The sequence below is a fragment of the Ursus americanus genome, chromosome 4 (assembly GCF_024610735.1).
Source record: "Ursus americanus isolate L20-20 chromosome 4, mUrsAme1.1.p, whole genome shotgun sequence".
Classification (NCBI taxonomy): domain Eukaryota; kingdom Metazoa; phylum Chordata; class Mammalia; order Carnivora; family Ursidae; genus Ursus; species Ursus americanus.
Genome location: NC_142130.1, coordinates 22595060 through 22619457, shown reverse-complemented (window position 1 = coordinate 22619457; position 24398 = coordinate 22595060). Strand labels below are relative to the sequence as shown.

At 39.5% G+C, this 24398-nt stretch overlaps 1 long non-coding RNA gene and 1 pseudogene across 1 annotated transcript in view; one reads left to right on the top strand and one right to left on the bottom strand.

Moving 5' to 3' along the window:
* The window catches only part of LOC123778921 (uncharacterized), a 98910-nt gene that overhangs the window by 58624 nt on the left and 15888 nt on the right, over positions 1-24398 (bottom strand). The window lies entirely within an intron of this gene.
* On the top strand, positions 8162-8911 carry LOC148110215 (large ribosomal subunit protein bL34m pseudogene; annotated as a pseudogene).

Below are 24398 nucleotides of genomic sequence, written 5' to 3'. Positions count from 1 at the left end.
GAATTCCTTCACTCGTATGTCTGGTGCCTGCCTGGCTGGGATGACTTGAGGCTGGGCTCTGTGGGGTCTGTCAACGTGATGGTTTACTGTGGCCTCTCCATATGGTATGGATTTGTTTTGTACCTTTTTGTATAAATGCCCTGAGTTTTAGGTTTCTGGGTTGTTGTTTCTTGTCCATCACCTAGTTGTTAAGTGATATCTATTCAGATTTTTATTACTTCTCTCGATGTCTTTGACTCATTTACTCATCCCCAAATATTACAGACCTACTTGTTTCAGGCATGATGCTGAGCACACAGATACGGAGCTCAGACACAGCTCTCACTTCAGGCAGAAATGCATTTTAGTGAAGGAGCATAGACTCTGATATCAGGCAAAATGCACCTAGAATCACAGCTTTATCACTTACTAGTTGGAACCTTACTTGAAAAATTACATAGGTCCTTGTCCTCTCTTTCTTCCCAAGGATGGCAATACTACTCACTTAACTAAGACCGTGCCTGGAACTTGGTGGAAACTTAATGTGTTTATTCCATTTAAAAACAAGAACTCAGTGGAAAATTAATAATTACATCAACACATTCAAAACAGTGTGAAAGGGTTAATATAAAGGTGTGTATAGGGATGCCTGGGTGGCTCAGTCAGCTCAGGTCATGATCCCGGGGTCCTGGAATCGAGCCCCAAATCGGGCTCCCTGCCCAGCGGGGAGCTTGCTTCTCCCTCTCCCTCTGCCACTTCCCCTGTTTGTGCTCTCTCTGTCTCAAGTAAATAATAAATAAAAAAATCTTTAGGGGCGCCTGGGTGGCACAGCGGTTAAGCGTCTGCCTTCGGCTTGGGGCGTGATCCTGGCGTTATGGGATCGAGCCCCACATCAGGCTCCTCCGCTATGAGCCTGCTTCTTCCTCTCCCACTCCCCCTGCTTGTGTTCCCTCTCTCGCTGGCTGTCTCTATCTCTGTTGAATAAATAAATAAAATCTTTAAAAAAAAATCTTTAAAACAAAATAAAGGTGTACGTATAAGATACTTTGTGAACAGAGAAGTGTCACCTAGCCTAGGCTGGCATCTTGAAAAATTTCCCATAGAATAGTAATTCCCATTTTGGGGTAGGTAGGAGGAAGGAGTACAGAAGCTGATGGGGAATCTTTGCATTGAAGGACAAAAGCTAAAAAAAAAAAATACATTCAATATTATAACATTATTTTATATGAGGAAGTGAGAAAGTATTGTTCTGATGATGCAAACTACAGAAAGTAAATACAAAATCACTCCAGATGGTAAAGATATTCAAATGTAGTGGTTATATATTGTATATCAGCAATTCTCAAAAAGGAATAATCAGAGTCTCTGAAGAAGGTTTGCATGAAATGCAGACATACGTATATCATTTAAGGGTATGGTTTCTTAAAAGATTAAGAAACTTCACTGGGGTGCATGGGCGACTCAGTTGGTTGGGCATCCGACTCTTGGTTTGGGCTCAGGTGGTGCTCTCAGGGTTGTGGGATTGAGCCCTGAGTTGGGCTCCGTGCTCAGTGGGGAGTCCGCTTCCCCTCTCTCTCTCTGCTCCTCTCCCCGCTCTTGCACTCTCTCTCTCCAAAATAAATAAATCTTAAAAAAAAAAAAAGATTAAGAACTTCACTAAAAAACCTAGTGACTAAGCCTTGAATAATGAGTAGGAATTGGCCAGGTGGAAAAGAGAAGAAAAGAAGATTCAGGGTAGTAGGAGCTGCGCTCACAAGAGCTCGGGCTGTGACAAAGCTGGGCTAGTTGGAGGGGTACAGGTAGCTCTACGTGGCCGTGAGTAAGGCGGGGATGAGCATGGAAAGGCTGGCAGGGGCCAAACCTTGAATCACTCATATGCTCTACTGAGGGAATACTGAAGGCAACTGGCAGTCACTGAAGGATTCTGAGGGAGAAAGTGACAAGGCAGATTTGTTTTTCTAATAGTACCCATAAATTTCCTTCCGCAATCGTGATTTCTTCTTTAATCTCTCAGAAAGTAGTAAGTGCGAGTTTACTGACCCTGGCCTAACTCTTAACTGGTAACTGCTTCTGCCATGGTAGTGCCCTCTTTTTTTGTGCTTTCTCTTTCTGTCAGACACTTCAATCCTTACTGATGGCTGCTGTTTCGAAGTAGATCTTACTAAATTGTTACCTTGAACCGTCACTATTTTGGTTTTTATTGTCTTTTTGTCTTTTGGTGAGTCTATCTAGGAAGCTTCCAGGGCTGAGTTTACTGGGAGGTCATAGGAGGAAGTGAAAAAACACATTAGGCTTGTAGTTCAAGTACTTGCTTCCGTACTTTGCCCTGCATGACTCTGAGCAAGTCGCAACCTCTCTGAGCTTCAGTTTCTTCACTTGAGCCATGGAACTAATAATAATCACCACGTGCAATTGCTGCACGACTAGAGAAAATGTTCTCCAAGTGCCTGAATCAGAGTAGGTGTTCAATGATAGTAAATTTGCAGACGTTGTCAGTGCCCCACCTGTATGCCCTGAGCACTCATTGTTCCCATACAACGAAAGGCTTCTCACCACAAGCTCCTGTGACTCTGCGTGCAAGCTTTCTCTGGCCACAGAAGCGTGATCAATCCTTGCTTGGGGTAGGCTGGAAATGCCAAGGAATTAATGCCCCCAGATGCAGCCCTTTCAACCAGTGATCAACGGGAGTTGCTAGATTAAAACTTCTTCTTTCTTGTCCTCCGAGTGAGACAAACTGAAGCCTATTCTACATATTTTCCGAGAAGTCCCCAGTGGATTGTGACTCAGTAGTCTCCAGTGGTACTTTCTCATTAAAGTGCCCTGTATTGGCTTCTTTCCCTTCCCAGCCTCACTTCTGCATGCCCTACCAGTGATCACCTCCCAAATAAACTACTTGCACTCAAATCCTTGTTCCCTGGTCTGCTTCTGGGGAACCCAGCTGAAGACAGTAACTGTTCATTCATTCAATAGTTATTTAGTACAAACAATGTGTCAGGCATTGTTTTTTTTAATTATTATTATTGCTCCATCTTCCTGTAAAGCTCAACATCTGAGATTTCTGGTTTCTTGCATTTAAAAATTATAACTTTAATAAATACGAAAAATGTAAGGAAAATTCTTTCCCTTAATTTCAGCAGCTTAACACAAAAGCTACTTTTATGTCTTCCTATTTCCTTCTATTCTTTATCCACGTGTACACATATTTCTCAGCTGCAACTGTAGGTACAATCTAGTATTCCATGTTTTATTTTTCTTAGTTTCCTACCATACCCATTTTCCCTAGCCTTTACAATTAGGGTTAAGGATTGTGTTATATTCTACTACCCTATTGTAGGATATTGTGATGGTTAATTTTCTGTGTCAACTTGACTGAGCCATGGAGTACCCCGATAATATTTGGTCAAACATTATTCTGAGTGTTAATGTGCTTAGATGAGATTAACATTTCAGTTGGAAGACTAAGTAAAGCAGATTGCCCTTTCTAGTGTGGGTTGGCCTCATCGAATCTGTTAAAGGCCTGCAGAGAAAAAGGCTGACCCTACCCTAAGTAAGAAAATTCTGTCTCCCTGCCTTTGAAATAGGATGTCAGCTTTTTATTTCCTCACACTCAAACTGAAATATCAGCTTTTCCTGGGTCTTCAGCTAGTTAAGCCACTCCGCAGATCTTGGGACTTGTCAGCCTCCATAACTGCATGAGCCAATTCCTTATAACAAATCTTTTTATACACACAAATGCATATTATTGGTTCTATTTCTTTGGAGAATCCTAATATAGATGTGTAGATTGTTTTTCATTTTTTCCCATTATGGCTAGCTCTGCACATAAAGTCTTTATGTTTGTTTTAAATTTTATTTATTTATTTATTTATTTATTTATTTATTTATTTATTTATTTATTTATTTATAGAAGGTTGTGGGAGGGGCAGAGGGAGAGAATTTTAAGCAGGCTCCACGCCTAGAGCTCATTCTCACAACTCTGAGATCATGACCTGGGCCAAAATCAAGAGTCAGACACTTCACCTACTGAGCCACCCAGACACCCCTAATTCTATGTTTTTTAAATGAACAATACATGAACATTATACAACTGAAAAGATCTCCTTTCCTCCACAATGAAGCTCACTATTAAAATTTCTTGTACATCATTCAAGAAGTAGACTAAGCCTACATCGCACAACTGACAGCATGCTCCCCATACTGTTCTGTGCTTTTTCCATTCAAAGACATGCAGTCGTCTTTCATGCCAATGCGCACTGCCTCAGTGCTTCTGACAGGCTTGTTCCCTCAGCTCCCCTTGCTGCTATTTTTTGTAACACCACCTCCCCAGCATAGGGACTCTCTCTTAGGCAGATAAATCACTATCCACCTTCTCTACTAATTCATTTAGTCACTTGACAAATGTTCACTGAATATTTGCTATGAGCTTAGCACTGTGCCAAGCAACGGCATAGAATGGTGAGCAAAACAGGCCACAGCCTTGCCCTCGCGAAGCTCAGTTTAAGGACATAGAAGGACTGAACCAAAAATTTCAGAGAAACCAGGCGAGTGAAGTGATGAAGAATGTTTGGGGTGTAATGGATGACACAAGAGGGAGAACCTGGCCCAGAAGAGCTTTCTGAAAGAAGTGTCACCTTGCTGAGGACCTGAAGAATGAAGAATAAGCTAGGGGAAAGGACTGTGGGAAAAGGGTCCCTGGCAGGACATGACAGGAGAGGGAGAGCAGAGGGAAGAAGAGATAGCATAATATGGAGAAAGCTTAGTGGGCTGGAGAGATGAGGCCAGCAAGGCTGGCAGGAGCCAGGCCATGGAAGATTCACAGACTCTTTCCTGGGGGCACTGAAGGCTCTGCTTTTTGTTAATTCCTTCAGTTTGATGTTTTTTGTCTTTTTAATATTTTAATACTTATAATCTATTGATTTTTTCACCACATACTCTGCATTATTGTTCAGTGTTTGTGCTAGGGTATACATAGGCAGCCTTAATTTCTGCAGTCTAATTTAGCGTTTATATTACATCACTTTATATGAAAGGTAGAACCTTAAAGCCATGTGGGTCCATTTACCCACTCACCTTTATGAAACATATGTCATATATATTACTTCTGTGTACCCTATAAATCCCACAAGAAATTGTTAAATTTTGTTTTAAACAGTGTTACTTTTTAAAAATTAAAAGGGAGGAAGTAGTCTTCTATATTTATCTAGATATATAGATACATAATGCTCTTCATTCCTTCCTAAAGATGAGCGTTCATCTTAGTATCATCTCCAGTTAGCCTGAAAACTCCATTTAACATTTCTTATAGTATAGCCCCAGCAAAAAATTACCTTATTTTTAATGTGGAAAAGTCATCTTTTTGTTTGCAATACTGAAGGATATTTTTGCTGAGGCTATAATTCTGGGTTGACAATATTTTCTAGCATTTTAAAAATGTTAACTATACATCAACAAATTGGATAACCTAGAAGAAATGGATAAATTTCTAGACACATACAATATTCCAAAACTGAATCAAAAAGAAATAGAAAATCTGAACAGAACAATTACTAGTAATGAAATTGAATCAGTCATCAACATATTCCCAACAAACAAACATCCAAGGACAGATGAAGTCACTGATTAATTCTACCAAACATTTAAAGAGCTAGTATCTATTCTCCTCAAAGAATTCCAAAAAATAGAAGATGAAGGAAAGCTCTCAAATATATTCTGTGAAGCCACCACTACCCTGTTAGAAAACCATAGAAAGACACTACAAAACAAGGAAACTATAGGCCAATATCTCTGATGAACACACATGTAAACATCCTCCACAAAATATCAGCAAATCACATTTGACAATACATTAAAAGGGTCATTCACCACAACCAAGTGGGATTTATCCCTGGGGTGCAAAGATGGTTCAACATTCACAAGTCAATTAATGTGATACACCATATTAACAAAATGAAGGGTTAAAATCATATGATTATCTCAAAAGATGCAGGAAAATAATTTGACAAAATCCAACATCCATTATGATAAAACCTCTCAACGAAGTGAGTATAAAGGGAACATACCTCACCAAAATAAAGCCATATATGACAAGCCCATAGCTAACATCATACACAATAGTGGAAAACTGAAAGTTCTTTCTGTAGGATCAGGAACAAGACAAGGATGCCAGCTCCCACCACTTTCAATCAACATAGTACTGGAAGTCCTACCCAGAGCAATTAGGGAAGAAATTAGGCAATAAAAGCCATACAAATTAGTAAGGAAGAGATAAAATTGTCTCTATTTGAAGAACACATGATACTATATATACAAAACCCTAAAGATCCCACCAAAAAACCATTAGAACTAGTAAGTGGAGTCAGCAAAGTTGTAGAATATAAAATCAATACACAAAAGTCTCTTGCTTTTCTATCAGAAAGAGAATTTTTAAAAATACTAATTACAGTTGTATCAAAAAGAAAAAAATACTTAGAAATAAATGCAATGAAGGACATAAAACACTGAAAAAATTTATACATACATATATATATTTCAGTATTCTGAAAACTATAAGACACTGAAGAAAGAAATTGAAGAAGACACAAATAAATGGAAAGATACATGCTCATGGATTATAAGTATATTGCTAAAATGTACATAGTATCCAAAGCAATCTACAGATTCAATGCAATCCCTATCAAAATGCCAATAATATTTTTCACAAAAATAGAACAAAGAATCCCAAAGTTTATAGGGAACAACAAAAGGCCCAGAATAGCCATAGCAATCTTGAGAAAGAAAAACAAAATTGGAGGCATCACATAACTGATTTCAAATTATATTACAACTCTATAGTAATCAAAACAGTATGGTATTGGCATAAAAAAAAGACACATATCAGTGGAACAGAATAGACTCAGAAATAGACCTATGTATATATGGTGAATTAATTTATCACGAAGGCACCAAAAATATACAATGGAAAAAGGATAGCCTCTTCAATAAGTGGTACTGGAAAAACTGGACAGCCACATGCAAAATAAAACCGAACCCCTATCTTACATCATATTCAAAAGTCAACTAAAATGAATTAAATAATTGCACAGAGGACCTGAAAACATAAAACTAGAAGAAAACATAGGGGTAAGCTCCAGGACAATAGTCTTGGCAATTTTTAAAATTTAATACCAAAAGAAAAGGCAACAAAAGCAAAAAATAAACAAGTGGGACCACATCAAACTAAAAAGGGGTGCCTGGGTGGCTCAGTTGGTTAAGCGCCCAACTCCTGGATTTTGGCTCTGGTCATGATCTCAGGGTTGTGGGACCAAGCCCCTCACTGAGCTCTGCACTCAGCAGGGAGTCTACTTCTTTTCCTCTCCCTCTGCCCCTCCCCCTGCTTGCATGCTCTCAAGCATGTGCTCACTCTTTCTAAAATAAATCTTTAAAAAGCTTCTGTACAGAAGAAAAAAAAAATCCAGGGTGCCTGGGTGGCTCAGGTGGTTAAGCATCCAACTCTTGATCTCAGCTCAGGTCTTGATCTAATGGTCATGAGTTCAGGCCCTGTGTTGGGTTCCACACTGGGCATGGATCCTACTTAAAAAAAAATCCATCCAACAAAATAAGAGGCAACCTACATAATAGGAGACAATACTTGCAAATCATATCTTTGTTAAGGGGTCAATATCCAAAATATACTTAAAAACTCACAACTTAATAATAAAACAGAGAGACCACACAGAGAACAGGCAAAAGTGATGGAGACATGGTAATGAAGGGAACGTCCCCTGCCACCCCAATCATGCTACAAACTACAGAGGGGAGGGACAGTACCCAGGGAACACGAGCAGATTCATCTGTGCTGGGATATGGAAGAAAAGCTGCAGTTTAAAAGGGCAACTAGGATATAAAGGAACCAATCCTAGAACCTTGCCAAATAGCAGGGAAGCTGCTGGAACTCTCTCTAGGTCAGAGGCACTGGCAAATGCCACAGTTTACACTCTCTCTCTGCCATGACAGCAGAGATGGCAGTGCATTGCAGGTGCCATAGTATGCTTGCTGCCTCAGTGATATCTGAGTCCACACCATCCCCAGATGCCCTGGCACAAAGAAAAACAAAAGAAGCTGTGGGAAAAAAAGCAACTGGAATCTAAAAGATCCAACCCTAGAACTCTGCCAAGTAGTAGGAAAGAGGGGTCAGAGGGGGGACGTCACGACCGGCGGCTGGACATGGCTTTCTTGATCGGATCCGTAGGTCGCCAGTTGGGTCGCGTCAGGTGGCTCCAGCCCCGCGCCTGGCTTGGGCTCCCCGACGCTTGGGGACTCCTCGCCACACAGCAGAACCGGGGGAAGGCGCGTGGAAATGAGTATCAGCCGAGCAACATCAAACGCAAACACAAACACGGCTGGATCCTGCGCCTGAGCGCACCGTCCGGCGTCCAGGTCATCCTTCGCCGCACGCACAAAGGCCGCAAGTCGCTGAGCCACTGAGGATCGCGAAGCGGCCGGCAGGACCCCCATTAGAGCATCTCTCTGTCCTGGGACCTCTCCTGCCGTTGTTTTTGTGGGGAGCCGGGACAACTCAGACATGAGCGCCCCTCAAGTTGTGGAATTGCCCCCGGGGGAGGAGTCTGGGGTTGGACTGAGAGTCGGAGTAGGAAGTCAGACCTTGCCTAGTCCCTTTCCACGCTATTGAATTGGGAAGAATTTCGAACATACGGCAATAGTCTAGAGTGAACCCTGTGTACTCAGTACACAGCTCTGACCACCAATTACCCACAACCCACCTTCCCCCTGTGTTATATGGCAGCAAATCTCAGGCATTGGGTTATTTTTTCTGTATTTCAGAATGCATCTCTCCAAGAAAAGGGCTCTTTAAAACATAGTCACAAAACTTTGCAGATCTAAAAAGTGGTTAACAATTCCTTAATATTGTCTAATAAATGTTCAAATTTCCAAAAAAAAAAAAAAAAAAAAAAAGAGGGGTCAGAGGGGCTGGCTAATGCCACAGTTTATGTTCTTTCTCCACATTGACAGTGTGGACAGGAGTAGAGTCCAGGTATCCTAGCCAGCCTATCTCCTCAGTGAGCCCTGGGTCCCTGGCCAACACCAACCCCAGCCGTCCCACCAAGACCACCCCAGCACGGAGCACCATGGGATACCTCTGGTCAGCTCTCACTACAGTCATTGTGACAAGATAACACAAAGCACCCCAGAACACTCCAGGCCCACACAACTTTGACTTCAGATGGCTTGCTAGAACATCCCTGGCATAGAGTGCTCTGAGACCACTGGCTCTTTCTGCTTTGGCTACGGCCAACCTGCCAAGGCACCCTTTGTGCAGAAAGCCCCGAAACACCTTCACTTGTATCCACTTCAGTTTCAGCTGTCCTCCCAGGGCATCCTCTGAATGGAACACCCTAGCACGCCCTGGTCTATGCCCCACTTTGACTCCAGCCACCCCACTAGGGAACCTTCCCTACATGGAGAGCCTCAGAACACCCTGGCTTGCACCCATTTTAGCTTCAGCTGTCCTGCCAGGGTACCCTCTGCACAGAGAGCCCAGTGACTGCACCAGGCCACACCCACTTCAGCCTTAGCTGTCCTGCCAGGGTGCCCTCTGTAGGAAGAGCCCCAGGACCCTCTGGCTTGCACCACTTCAGCTTTAGCTGTCTTGCCAAGGTAACCTCTGCACAGAGAGGCCTGGGACTGTCCCAACCCATATCAACATCAGCTCTGGCCTTCCCACCAGGGCAGCCCCAGCATGGAGCACCCCAAAACCCCCAGTCCATGGCAGCCACAGCTCCAGACAAACAGCCTAAATCACCAGGCACACAAACAGTCTACACAGGGGATGACCATACTTCAAGTTTAGGAGAAATAGCTCTTCTGCCTAATTCATAGAAACAAACAGAAAGTCCAGCAAAACGAGACAGAGGAATATGCTCCAAACAAAGGAACAAGACAAAACCTCAGAAAAGAACTAAATAAAACAGAGAAAAGTAGCATGCCTGACAAGGAGTGGTAAGTTACACTCATAAAGATGCTCATTGGATTGAAGAGTGGGAGAAGTCAGTGAGCACTTCAACAAAGAGAGAGAAAACATAAAAAAGAACCAATCAGCCATCAACTGAAGTGAAAAACAGACTAGAAAGAGTCAACAGTAGATTAACAGATACAGAAGAATGGATCAGCAATCTGGCAGACAGAGTAATGGAAGACATTCATGCTAAACAATAAAAAGAAAAAAATAATTTTAAAAAATGAGGATAGGTTAAGGGATCTTTTGGACAACATCAAGTGAACAAACATTCACATTATAGGGGTCTCACAAGGAGAATAGAGAAAGAAAGGGGTAGAAAACTTATTTGAGGAAATAATAGTTGAAAACTTCCCTATAGTGAGGAAGGAAATAGTCATCCAGATTCAGGAAGCAAAGAGAGATACAAACAAGAAAAACCAAGAGTTTAACACCACAACATATAATTAAAATACCAAAAGTAAAGGAAAAAGAGAGAATTTTAAAAACAGCAGAAGAGAAACAAGAAGTTACATACAAGGGAAACCCCATAAGGCTATCAGCTGATTTTTCAGCAGAAACTTATAGACCATAAGGGAGCAGCATGATCTAGTCAAAGTGCTGAAAATAAATAAATCTTCAACCAAGAATACTCTACCCTGCAAAGTTATCATTCCGATTTAAAGGAGAGATAAAGAGTTTCCCAAACAAACAAAAATTAAAGGAGTTTGTCACCACTAAACCAACCTTACGAGAAAATTTCTTTCAGTGGAAAAGGCCATAATTAGATATAAACAAAAAGATATGAACAAAAAGATATAAAATATGACAACATGTATATAAATCTTTTTTTAAGATTTATTTATTTGAGAGAGAGTGCAAGCAGGGGGAGAGGCAGAAGAAAAGGGAGAGAAGACTGCCTGCTGAGTGATAAGCTCAACTAGGGGCTCAATCCTAGGACCCCAGGATCATGACCCAAGCTGAAATCAAGAGTTGGTTACTTAACCAGCTGAGCCACCCAGGCACCCCATGTATGTATGTATGTATGTGTGTGTGTGTGTGTGTGTGTGTATGTTAAAACTTAAGTGAAGGGGAGCCTGGGTGGCTCAGTTGGTTAAGCTTCCAACTCTTGGTTTCAGCTCAGGTCATGATCTCATGGGTCATGGGATCAAGCCTTGCACTGGGCTCTGTGCTCAGCAGGGAGTCTGCTTGAGGATTTTCTCTCTCTGTCCCTCCCCCTACTCTCTCTCTCTCTCTGATAAATAAATCTTTTTTTTTAAGATTTTATTTATTTATTTGACAGAGATAGAGACAGCCAGCGAGAGAGGGAACACAAGCAGGGGGAGTGGGAGAGGAAGAAGCAGGCTCATAGCGGAGGAGCCTGATGTGGGGCTCGATCCCGGAACACCGGGATCACGCCCTGAGCCGAAGGCAGACGCTTTAACCGCTGTGCCACCCAGGCGCCCCTCTGATAAATAAATCTTAAAAAAAAAAAAAACTTGGGGTGCCTCTGCTCCCCCATGCTCTCTCTCTAAAATAAAAGAGTAAATAAATAAATAAAATCTTAAAAAAAAAACTTGAGTGACCACCAACTTAATATAGACTGCTATATACTTAGAATGTTATATATGAACCTCATGGCAACCACAAACCTGAAACCTATAATAGATATACACAAAATAGAAAGAAAGCCAAGTGTAACACTACAGAAAGTCATCAATCACAAGGAAAGAGAGTGAGAGAAGAAGAAAGGAACTTAGAAGAACTACAAAAACAACCAGAAAACAATTTACAAAATTGCAGTAAGTACATACCTATTAATAATTACTTTAAATGTAAGCAGTCTAAATGCTTTAATCAAAAAACATAGGGTGGTGGAATGGATAAAAGAAAAGACCAATCAATATGCTGCCTACAAGAGACTCAATTCAGATGTAAAGACACATACAGACTGAAAGTGAAAGGACAGAAAAAGATAATCCACGTAATCGGAAGCAAAAAAAGAGCTGGGGTAGCAATACTTACATCTGACCAAACAGACTTTAAACAAAGACTGTAACAAGACACAAAGAAGAGCATTACATAATGATAATGGGATCAGTCCAACAAGAGGATGTAACAATTGTAAATATCTATGCACCCAACAGGGGAGCACCTAAATACATAAAGCAAATATAAATAAACATGAAGGGAGAAATTGACAGTAATACAATGATAATACTAAGGTTTAACATCCCACTTACCTCAATGAATAGGTCATCGAGACAGAAAATAAGGAAACGGTATCTTTGAACAACACATTAGACCAGATGGGCTTTACAGATATACACAGAACATTCCATCCAAAAATAACAGAATGCACATTCTTTTCAAGTGCACATAAAACATTCTTCAGGATAGATTGTATTAGGCTACAAAACAAGTTTCAATAAACTTAAGAGGACTGAAATTATATCACACATCTTTCCAAGCACTGTGGTATGAAACTAGAAAAAATACAAACACATGGAGGCTAAACAACATGCTAGTAAACAACCAATGGGTCAATGAAGAAATCAAAGAGGAAATTAAAAAATACATGGAGACAAATGAAAATGAAAACTCAGTGGTCCAAAATCTTTGGAACACTGTAAGGGTGATTCTAAGAAGAAAATTTATAGTGATATTGGCCTAACTCAAGAAAAAAGAAGACTCTTAAGTAAGCATTCCAACCTTACACCTAAAGGAACTAGAAAAAGAATGAACAAAACCCAAAGTTAGTAGAAGGAAGAAAATAATAAAGATAAAAGCAGAAATAAATGAAATAGAGACTAAAAAAAAAAAAAAAAGAAAAGATCAATGAAACCAACAGCTGGTTCTCTGAAAAGATAAACAAAACTGACAAACTTTTAGCCAGATTCATCAAGAAAAAAAGAGGGAGAACCCAAATAAATAAAATCAGAAATGAGAGAGAAGACATAATAACCAACACTACAGAAATACAAAGGATTATAAGAGACTACTATGAAAAATTATATGACAACAAATTCAGCAACCTAGAAAAAATAGATAAATTCCTAGACACAATCTTTCAAAACTGAATCAGAAAGAAATAGAAAATCTGAACAGACCAATTACTAGTAATGAAACTGAATCAGTAATCAAAATATTCCCAACAAACAAACATCCAGGACCAAATGGATTCATAGATTAATTCTACCAAACATTTAAAGAAGAGCTAATACCTATTCTTCTCAAAGGATTCCAAATAGAAAACAAAAGAAAGCTTCTGAATACATTCTAAGAGGCTAGCATTATCCTGATACTAAAGCCAGACAAAGACACTACCAAAAAAAAAAAAAAAAAAAAAGGAAACTACAGGCCAATATCCCTGATGAACACAGATGCAAAAATCCTCACAAAATATTAGCAAACCACATCCAACAATACATTGAAAGGATCATTTACCATAATCAAGTGGGATTTATTCTGGGGATGCAAGGATGGTCTAATATTCATGAATCAATGAATGTGATACATCACATTAACAAAATGAAAGATAAAAATCATATGATAATCTCAGTAGATGAAGAAAAAGCATTTGACAAGATTTAACATCTGTTTATGATAAAAACGCTCAACAAAATGGATTTAAATGGAACATATCTCAACATAATAAAGGTCACAAATAACATCACACAAGAAAAAGAAATAAAACACATCCAAATTGGTAAGGAAAAAGTAAAACTGTCTCTATTTGCAGATGACATGATATTATACATAGAAAACCCTTAGACTACACCCAAAAAAAAAAAAACTGTTAGAAGCATTAAATGAATTCAGTAAAGTTGCAGTATCAAAATTAATACCCAGAAATCAGTTGCATTTCTATACACTAATTATGAAATAGCAGAAAGAGAAATTTAAAAAAACAAGCTCACTTAAAAATTGCAGTGAGAAGAAAAAAATCCCTAGGAATAAATTTAACCAAGGAAGTGAAAGACCTATACTCTGAAAACTTTAAGATCCTGATGAAAGAAACTGAAGATGACAAAAAGAAATGGAAAGATATTTCATACTCATGAAACGGAAGAATATTGTTAATATTCTGGAGGTATCACAATTTCAGATTTCCAGATATACTACAAAACTGTAGCAATCAAAACAGTACAGTGCTGACACAAGAGAGACATAGATCGACAGAACAAATTAGCACAGAAATAAACCCATACTTATATGATCAATTAACCAATGACAAAGTAGGCAAGAATGAAAGAGGCAGTCTCTTCAATTTGTGGTACTGGGAAAACTGGTCAGCTACACACAAAAGAATGAAATTGGACCACTTTCTTACATCATACACAAAAATCAACTCGAAATGGATTAAAGAACTAAATGTGAGATCTGAAACCATAAAACTCCTAGAAAAAAACATAGGAAGTAATTTCTTTGACATTGGCTTTAGCAACATTTTCCTAGATATGTCTTTTCAGGCAAGGGAAACAAAAACAAAATTAAACTTTTGGGACTACATAAATTTTTTTAAAGCATTTTATTTTCTTTTTTTAAGTAAGCCCTATGCCCAACGTGGGGCTCAAACTCCCAATCCCAAGAGCAAGAGTTGCACACTCCACTAACTGAGCCAGCCAGGTACCCCAGGACAATACCTGAGGGTATTACAAGCTTTTGTATAGTGAAGGAAACCATCAACAAAATAAAAAGGTAACCTACTGAATGGGGGACGATATTTACAAATGATATATCCAATAAGGGGCCAATATTCAAAATACATAAACAATTTATACAACTCAGCACCAAAAAACCAAATAATCCAATTTAAAAATGGGCAGAACACATGAACAGAAATCTCTCCAAAGAAGACCTATAGATGGTCAACGGACACATGAAAAGATGTCAACATCGCTAATTATCAGGGAAATGCAAATCAAAACTACAATGAGATACCACTTTACACCTATCAGAATAGCTAAATCAAAAAAACAAGAAACAAGTGTTGGTGAAGATGTGGAGAAAAAGGAACCAATGTGCACTGTTGGTGGGAATGTAAATTGGTGACGCTACTATGCAAAACAGTACTGAGATTCCTCAAAAAATTAAAAAAAGAAATACCGTATTATCTAGTAATTCAACTACTGGGCACAGTATAAGGAATATAGTCAATAGAATTGTAATAGAGTTGTATGGCAACAGATGGTAACTGGAATAAACTGGAATAAACTTAACCAAAGAGGTGAAAGACTTATACTCTGAAAACTTAAAACACTGATGAAAGAAATTCAAGACAATGCAAAGAAAGGAAAAGACATTCCATGCTCATGGGTTGGAAGAACAAATATTATTAAAATTTCTATACAACCTAGAGTGCCTGGCTGGCTCAGTCAGTAGAGCATGTTACTCTTGATCTCAGGGTTGTAAGTTCAAGCCCCATGCTGGGTGTAGAGATTACTTAAAAATAAAATCTTAAAAAATAAAAATAAAATGTTTATACTGACCAAAGCAATCTGCAGATTTAATGCAAACCCTACCAAAATACCAACATCATTTTTTCACATAACTAGAACAAACTGTCTTAAAATTTGTATGGAACCACAAAAGACCTTGAGTAGCCAAAACAATCTTGAAAAAGAAAAAACTGGAGGTATCACAATTTCAGATTTCAAGTTATACTACAAAGTAGTAGTAATTAAAACACTATGGTACTGGCACAAAAATAGACACATAGATCAGTGGAATAGAATAGAAAACCCAGAAATAAACCCACAATTATATGGTTGACTAATCTTTGACAAAGGAGGAATGAATATACAATGGGAAAAAGAGAGTCTCTTCAACAAATGGTGTTGAGAAAACTGGACAGCTACATGCAGAAGAATGAAATGGGTCCATTTTCTTTCACCATACACAAAAATAAACTCAAAATGGATTAAAGACCTAAATGTGAGACCTGAAACTATAAAAGTCCTTAAAGAGAGTATAAAGCAGTAATTTCTCTGACATTGACCATACTTAACATTTTCCTAAATATGTCTCCTGAGGCAAGGGAAATAAAAGCAAAAATAAACTATTGGGACTACATCAAAATAAAAAGTTTCTGCACAGTGAAGGAAACAGTCAACAAAATGAAAAGGCAACCTACTGAATGGGAGAAGATATTTGCAAATGACATATCCAGTAAAGGGCTAATATCCAAAATATAGAAAGACATGATACAACTAAACACCCAAAAACCAAATAATCCAATTTAAAAATGGTCAGAAGACATGAACAGAGATTTCTCCAAAGACACACAGATGTTCAACAGACACATGAAAGGATGCTCAACATCACTCATCATCAAATGAGATTTGATATTGTTATCACCTCACATCTGTCAAAATGCCTAAAATCTAAAACACAAGTAACAACAATTGTCAGTGAGGATGTGGAGAAAAAGGAACCCTCTTGCACTCTTGGTGAGAAGGCAAACTGGTGCAGACACTGTGGAAAGAGGGTATGGTTGTTCCTCAAATTATTAAATATAGAACTACCCTACAATCCAGTAATCACACTTCTGGATATTTACCCAAAAAATACAAAAACACTAAATCAAAGGGATACACGCACCCCTATGTTTATTATAGCATTACTTAAAATAGCCAAACTATAGAAGCACCCCAAGTGTCCACTGATAGATGGATAAAGATGTGGTGTGTGTGTATACACACACACACACACACACACACACACACACACACAATGGACTACTATTCAGTCATCAAAAAAAGGATGAAATCTTGCTGTTTGGACAACATGGATAGAGCTAGACAGTATAATGCTAAGTGAAATAAGTTAGTCAGCAAAAGACAAATACCATATGATTTCACTCATCAGTGGAATTTAAGAAACAAAACAATGGAGCAAAGGGAAAAAAAGAGGGACAAACCAAGAAACAGACTCTGAACTATAGAGAACTGATGGTTACCAGATGGGAGATGGGTGGGAGGATGGCTGAAATAGGTGATGGGGATTAAAGACTACACTTATTATGATGGGGAAAAAAACCAGAGGAATTGCACAGACATTTTTCCAAAGGTGTATTAAATGACCAACACGTACATGAAAAGCTCCTCAATATCACTAATCATCAGGGAAATGCAAATAAAAACCACAATAAGATATCATATCACACCTGTTAGGATGGCTATTATAAAAAAAACAAGAAATAACAAGTGTTGGCAAGGATGTGGAGAAAAGGGAAACCTTAGGTACTATTGGTGGGACTGTAAATTGGTACAGGCATTATGGAAAACAGTATGAAGGCTCTTCAAAAAATTAAAAATAGATCTACTATATGATCTAGCAATTCCACTGCTGGGTTTTTATGTGAAATAAATGAAAACACTACCTCAAAAGGTATTTGCAACCCCTATGTTCATTGCATTGCAGCATTTTTTACAATAGCCAAGATATGGAAGCAACCTCAATGTCCACTGATGGATAAAGAAAATGTGAGATAGATAGATACATATACATACATATATATATATATGCCTAAAATCAAAAAAATATATATGTATATATATATACATATATATAAAATATTATCACATTATATGTGTGTGTGTGTGTGTGTGTGTGTGTGTGTGAGACAAAGAAGGAAATCTTGCTGTTTGCAAGAACATGCATGCACCTTGAGGGTATTATGCTAAGTGAAATAAGTCAGGCAGAGAAAGAGAAATACTGCATGATCTTACATTTATGTGGAATTAAAAACAAAACAAAAAAACACCCCAAGTTCACAGATACAAAGAACAAACTGCTGGTAGCCAGAGGCAGAGGGTGGAGGGTAGGCAAAGGGTGGAAGGTAAAAGAAAAAAAAAAAAAGTTGTTTCACTGTCTCCATAGTTTTTACTAAAAATCAGTTAATTGGGGGTGCCTGGGTGGCACGGGGCGCCTGGGTGGCACAGCGGTTAAGCGTCTGCCTTCGGCTCAGGGCGTGATCCCGAAGTTCTGGGATCGAGCCCCACATCAGGCTCCTCCGCTGGGAGCCTGCTTCTTCCTCTCCCACTCCCCCTGCTTGTGTTCCCTCTCTCGCTGGCTGTCTCTCTCTCTGTCGAATAAATAAATAAAATCTTTTAAAAAAAAATCAGTTAATTGAAGCATTGTTCCCTGCATGTAATGTTTTCATGATTTTCCCTTTTTTAAGCAGTTAGACTATGGTGCTTGTATGCATGGCTTCTTTATATTTGCCCTGCTTGGATTCCACTAACTTTCGTTACTCTATAAATGTCTTTTACCAAATATAGGAAAATTTTATCTATTATTTACTGAACTATTTTCTTTGCCTCGCTTTTTTAAAAATAGCTTTTAAAAAAAAGATTTTATTTATTTATTTGAGAGAGCGAGCACGGGGAGGGGGGCAGAGGGAGAGGGAGAAGCAGACTCCCGCTGAGCAGGGAGCCTTATGTGGTGCTTGATTCCAGGACCCCAAGATCATGGCCTGAGCTGAAGGGAGATGCTTAACTGAAGGAGCCACCCAGGTGCCTCTCATTTTTTAAAGGATTTTATTTATTTATTTATTTATTTATTTATTTATTTATTTATGTATTTGAGAGAGAGAGAGAGAGAGCATGAGCGGGGGGAGGGGCAAAGGGAGAGGGATTAATCTTTTCTCTTGAGAATGGGTCACATTTTCCTGGATCTTCAAACTGTATCTTGGACCTTGTAAATGCTATGTTTTAGAAATTCCAGATTTTAGGGATGCCTGGGTGGCACAGTCAGTTAAGCATCAACTCCTGGTTTTAGCTCAGGTCATGATCTCAGGGTCATGAGATGGAACCCCACATTGGGCTCTGTGCTCAGTGCAGTCTGCCTGAGATTCTCTTTCCTTCTCCCTCTGCCTCTCCTCCCACTCATGCTCTCTAATAAATAAATCTAAAATTTTAAAAAATTCCAGATTTTTCTATATTTCTTTAAAGAATGTGGTTTGTGTTTGTTTGTTTTGTTTTGTTTTAATAAACCAGCAGTTTTCTTGGACTTAAACTGTAAACTCTATCTTTTAGATGGTAGCTCAAATGTCAATTCAGTTCTTTTCTTCTTAAGCTCAAAGTCTCTCCAATGCATACAGAGTTCAGGGGTCAATTAGAGATTTGGAGAGAGTTCATACACAGAATTTAGGGGCCTCTCTCCATGACTCTTCCCTTTCTAAGATTCCACCTTCCCCTTTCCAGTACCTGGGGTTTCCCTGAACTTTGTCCTATGGTGCTTTAGACCAGAAAGAGTTGTGTTTCAGTCATATCATACAGAGCTGACTGTGGCTTGTCTTTAGGCAAAAAGCTCCAAAAGTGGGTAATTTTCCCTGTGATATTCTTTTCCTTAGTATTTCTAAAATCTGTTTGCTTTTGATTACTCTCCAATGTCCTCAGGTTTTGTGCTTTTGTATTTTGTCCAATTTATAGTAGTCTGTGGGAGGACTGAGTCTGCTAGGAGCTACTAAGCCAAATACCCAATGGTCTATTCTTGTTTTGAATCATATGCTTAGGATAAATTTTCAGAAATGGGATTTACGGGGCGAAAATAGGTATAAAATTTTGTGTTTTATAATCTGCTTGCTCATAGGTATTTCTTTTAAAATAGTAATATTCAGAGAAACTCATTTAGATTTGTTTATGTCTTGTTTTATTGTTTTGATTGAAAACTTTTAAAGATGTTATTTTTTTGTCAGAGAGAGAGAGCATAAGCAGGGGGAGAGACAGACAGAGGGAGAAGCAGGCTCCCCACTGAGCAGGGAGCCGATGTGGGACTTGATCCCAGGACCCCTGGGATCATGACCTGAGCTGAAGGTAGATGCTTAACCACCTGAGCCATTCAGGCATCCCTGATTGAAATTTTTTTTTTTTTAAGCAGGCTCCATGCCCAGTGTTGAGCCCAGTGCCAGGCCAAAGATCAAGACCTGAGCTGAGATCAAGAGTCGGATGGTTAACTGACTCAGCCACCCAGGCACCCCTGAAATTTTTCTTAAAAGGTGAATGGGGGGAGCCTAATGTCGGACCAGTGGTTGGACTCAAAAGATACAGTTCACGGGCTGAATCATAGTTCTCCAAATCTCACACGAGGTGCCCACAGTGACTTGGTTTCAGGATCTTCCAGGTCTAGTCTCAAAAGTTGTTGAACCTAGAACCTCTACTCTTTAGATTCATACCCGTGCTGTAGCCTCATGCTGGGCAGAATATATTTCCATGAGCCCCCAAAAAGGACTTCCTTTTAAACTCTGGAAACCAGCCTATTTCTTCTCTTTTTCCCATTGTTCATCCTTACTTGGGCCTGGCCCACAACTGGCTTTCCCACCCTAGAACTTGAGTTTGGGGTTTGTGCTCTTTTCTCAGAATGCCATGCATTTCTATTGAATTTCTCCCTCCTTACTAGAGACTAGCTCTCATACCAAGTAAAGAGGCAGTATGTATTAAATAAAAGGGCTTGTTATATCCTTTCCCAGATGGTGAGAACCTGTAGACCCTACGTTTGAATAACCAAATTTGGACTTGTACTGACATATCAAGGGATTCCATTTTGTTACTTAATACAACATCTTTGTGTTTCATATCTGCCATAATAATTCTATATAAAACAACCCATCACTCAGTGACTTAAAACTATAATCATTTATTTTTTTACTATATATCTTCAGACTGGCTGAGATTCAATCTTTATGCTGCAAGTTGGGTCTATGTTTTTTTCCATGTATTTCTCATTCCCCTTGGACCAGAGGTTGCCTGATTATTCTCATGGCAAACAGCAAGAGTACAAGAGAAAAGGCTCCAATGTGCCATTTTAAGCCTTCCTTTTCATTATTTTCATCCTTAACCCACTGGCCAAAGCAAGTCACATGGCCAAGCCCAAAATCAAAGTACATGGAATCCATTCTGTCTATCATGAGGTCACAAACAAGGGTGTGAATGTAAAATATTCCTACAGGGCAGTGACTAATTGGGACAATAATTCAATCTACCATACTTAGGATACTACATTTCTATGGCTTTTCTACATGGCTTTTTAATTTTAGGAATATTCGACAGCTATTAGAGCCTGGAATTTACAGTCAAATAGACTTGGGTTTCAGTCTTTACTCCGGCATTTTGCTAACTATGAGAATTTGGGCAAATAACCTCCCTTCTCTGAATCATGGTTCCTCTTGAATCATCCATAATTCTATCACCCATATTTAAACCCTGTAAATAATTTGCGGGCTTATTTTTCCCAAGCACATGATAATTTTCCCCACAAATCTGTAATAATACAATACGCTTAAAAAAATTTTTAACTTCAAAATAGCATTTTAAAAAGATTTTATTCATTCATTTAGAGAGAAAGTGCATGCACACGCACGCGCGTGCACACACACACACACACACGAGCATACACGTGAGCAGGGGGAGGGGCAGAGGGAGAAGGAGAGAGTCTCCAGTTGACTCTGTGCTGAACACGGAGCCCAATGCAGGGCTCGGTCTCACCATCACAACCCTGAGATCACGACCTGAGCAGAAACCAAGAGTCAGATGCTCAATGGACTAAGCCACCCAGGTACCCCTGCTCCCCTCCCCAATTCTCAAAGCTAAGACCCTGGCAGTGAGGGTGGGGGGTGTGTCTCAGGCTGTGCTCATGACAGAATCACACAGAAACCTCAGTAAAAATATGGACTCCAAAGGCCCCCAGACTTGCAAAGACAGAACTGGAGCTGGGCTTCAGTACCCCCACTCCCACCCTCAAGATGGTCTGATTTTCATAGTCCATGGAGGAAATTAAGTTCCTAAAGGGACCCAAGCCACTCTTACTTTCCATCCTAGAAATCCTGGAAACTCAGAATGGTTATCCAAATATTTTTAACTGCCTGCCAGTTTCAGGGAAAAGCACAGTTTTTAACTGTCACATAATTTTTATCATATGGATGTAACAATTTATTTTCCTTTTGCTGGGCATTAAGGTTGTTTCCAATTTGTCCCTATCTCAAATATATCATGTTGCAATAAACATATTATACATAAATCTTTGGCCACATTTCTGATTATTTCCAGTGGAAAGATTCCTAGAAATGTGATCATTGAACCAAAGGGTATAAACATTTTGAAGGCTCTTGGTAAGAACTATTTTGCCAAATTGCTTGACAAAAAGGTTATATCAATTCATTCTCACACAAGCATAATCTTTACATACTGTTGCTAATGCTTTTAGATGGAACTCCAAAGGGATTATTTTCACTTAGGGTGAGAATGTGAAACTGTCACAGAATAGAATCGAATATGGCACATTTAAATATAAGTTTCTTTTAAAAACTGAAGTTGGAAGCAATAAAATCTTTAGATATAAAAATCTGAATGACAAATGGAGGAGAGGAGTAGGAAATAACCTAGAGCCTCTGTCAATACACTTCTAAGAAAAGAGGAAAAGAAACAAAACAATAAAATAAGGTCAAGTTAGAAAATAAGGACAACACAGAGGGGTTTCAGATACGTACTAAAGGGGGAAACGCCTGGTGTTCTAATCAAACTATCAGTGCACACAAGTGACCCAAGGACTCAGACCACCTCTTAAATTCACACACATGTGAGGAAGGTGAAAACACTCAAGATGAAGTTGGCAGCCAGCAGATTCCCCATCATCGGGGTAACCCAAAGGTTAGCTGGGCTCTGCTCATGTCTTAGATCAGATGGGCTGGAGGCCCACTATGCCCAGCCAAGGTCCACAGCCCTCCCAAGCCTTCTGCTGATTTACTAGGGCATGTATTTTGGAAGGTCCCTCTGCCTCCCAGCTCTGGCTCTTCTGAAACCATCTCGGTTCCCCAACATGTCCATATGGTTCCCTGCTGCTCTTTCAACAAGCTGCCACTCACACAGAATATTAGTGTTCAAGTCCACTACGATGTGGGAGCTTGGGGGATGGGTCACATTGCCCATCATGCCACAAAGAGCTTAGGATTACATTTCAGGCTTTCTGGTTCATAAACGTCCTTTTCATCATTTCCTACTGGTTTCTCCCTGGCTTTTACTCCCACAATGTCCTACCCCTCCCCTCTCCTCACTCCCGCACCCTATAGGGAGCACCTTCTCCCCACCCCAACCCCCAAGAAAAATTAATTTCCTGCTTCTGTAAGTGCAGCCTTCTGGCCCTTTTTGGTTGCCTGAGCCCTCACCAGCCTTTACGCCCTAGGGGCTTATCATGGTATTTCCTGAAACTAAGACAGCTACTTTCCCAAGAATTCTGCTAATAGATCTTACCGCTGAAGACACTCCCAAAAGATGATTAGAGTCAGTCCTCTGCCTTCTGCAGGTAAATGAGACTCAGATTAAACAAACTGTCCCAAATTCTTAAGAATGAAGTGGTGAGGGCCAGACTCTAGGTTTTCTGCTTTGAAAGCTGTGCCTTTTCCACGTCAAATTTATATTTACCATGTGATGGTAGCCTGTTTGGCTTCTGAGTTAGTAAACCTACTTAGCCTTAAGTCTCTCATCAAAAGCAGAATCTCTACCACCATTTTGTTTCTGACAGGAGTAACTGAGTTGGACAATTCAAAATTCTTTACTGCTGGATTCGAAAAGTCTGAGAACTGCTGAATTGGATACTATCATAGACCTTGTCCGTACAGTGATCACCCATTGCTACGTTACTCTCTTCTCTCAGAAAAGGCAACCAGGCCAGATGAAACGCTTAAAAGGAGTTGGGCATAATGTTAGTTTTGAAATTTAATCACATTTCCCCCTGACTTCCATTAACAATTTGATAATGCCTTATCGCAGAAAAAATGTTTCATGTGTAAGATACACAATATTTAAGTCCGCAGTAAGATTTTATAAGCTAGTCTTTTTTTTAAGGTTTTATTTATTTATTTCTGAGAGACAGCATGCAAGAGCAGAGGGAGGAATAGAGGGAGAGGAAGGAGCAGAGGGAGAGGGACAAGCAGACTCCTTGCTCAGCATGAGCCCCACACGGGGCTCAATCCCATGACCCTGAGATCATGACCTCAGCTGAAATCAAGAGTTGGATGCTTAACTAATTGAGCCACCCAAGTTCCCCTAGTCTTTTAAAAAATAATCAAAGGGAATCACAATGCATCGTCCTTCTACTGAACCCAAACCAAATCGATATCTTACGAAACTGCAGAAACTCTCCTTCCTCTGACTGGAGCATGGCAAAAAGATGCTCACTGGTGTCCTGCCTTTTACATTTAGTCTTTCAGTCTAGCTTGAACCCAAGATAAGCTTCCTTCCAGGCAGGGGTTAGCTATTTGTTTATTTCATTGACCTGGTAAGGGCTGCTAATAGGTCTATGTTAGTTGCTCTTTTTAAAACAGCAAACAACCATGAAAAATTGCCGATAACCAGCTGCTTGTGTGTTATTTAAAACTGTCCATCTGAATAATGGCAAACTTCTGACAAAAATAACAATTTTCATTTTG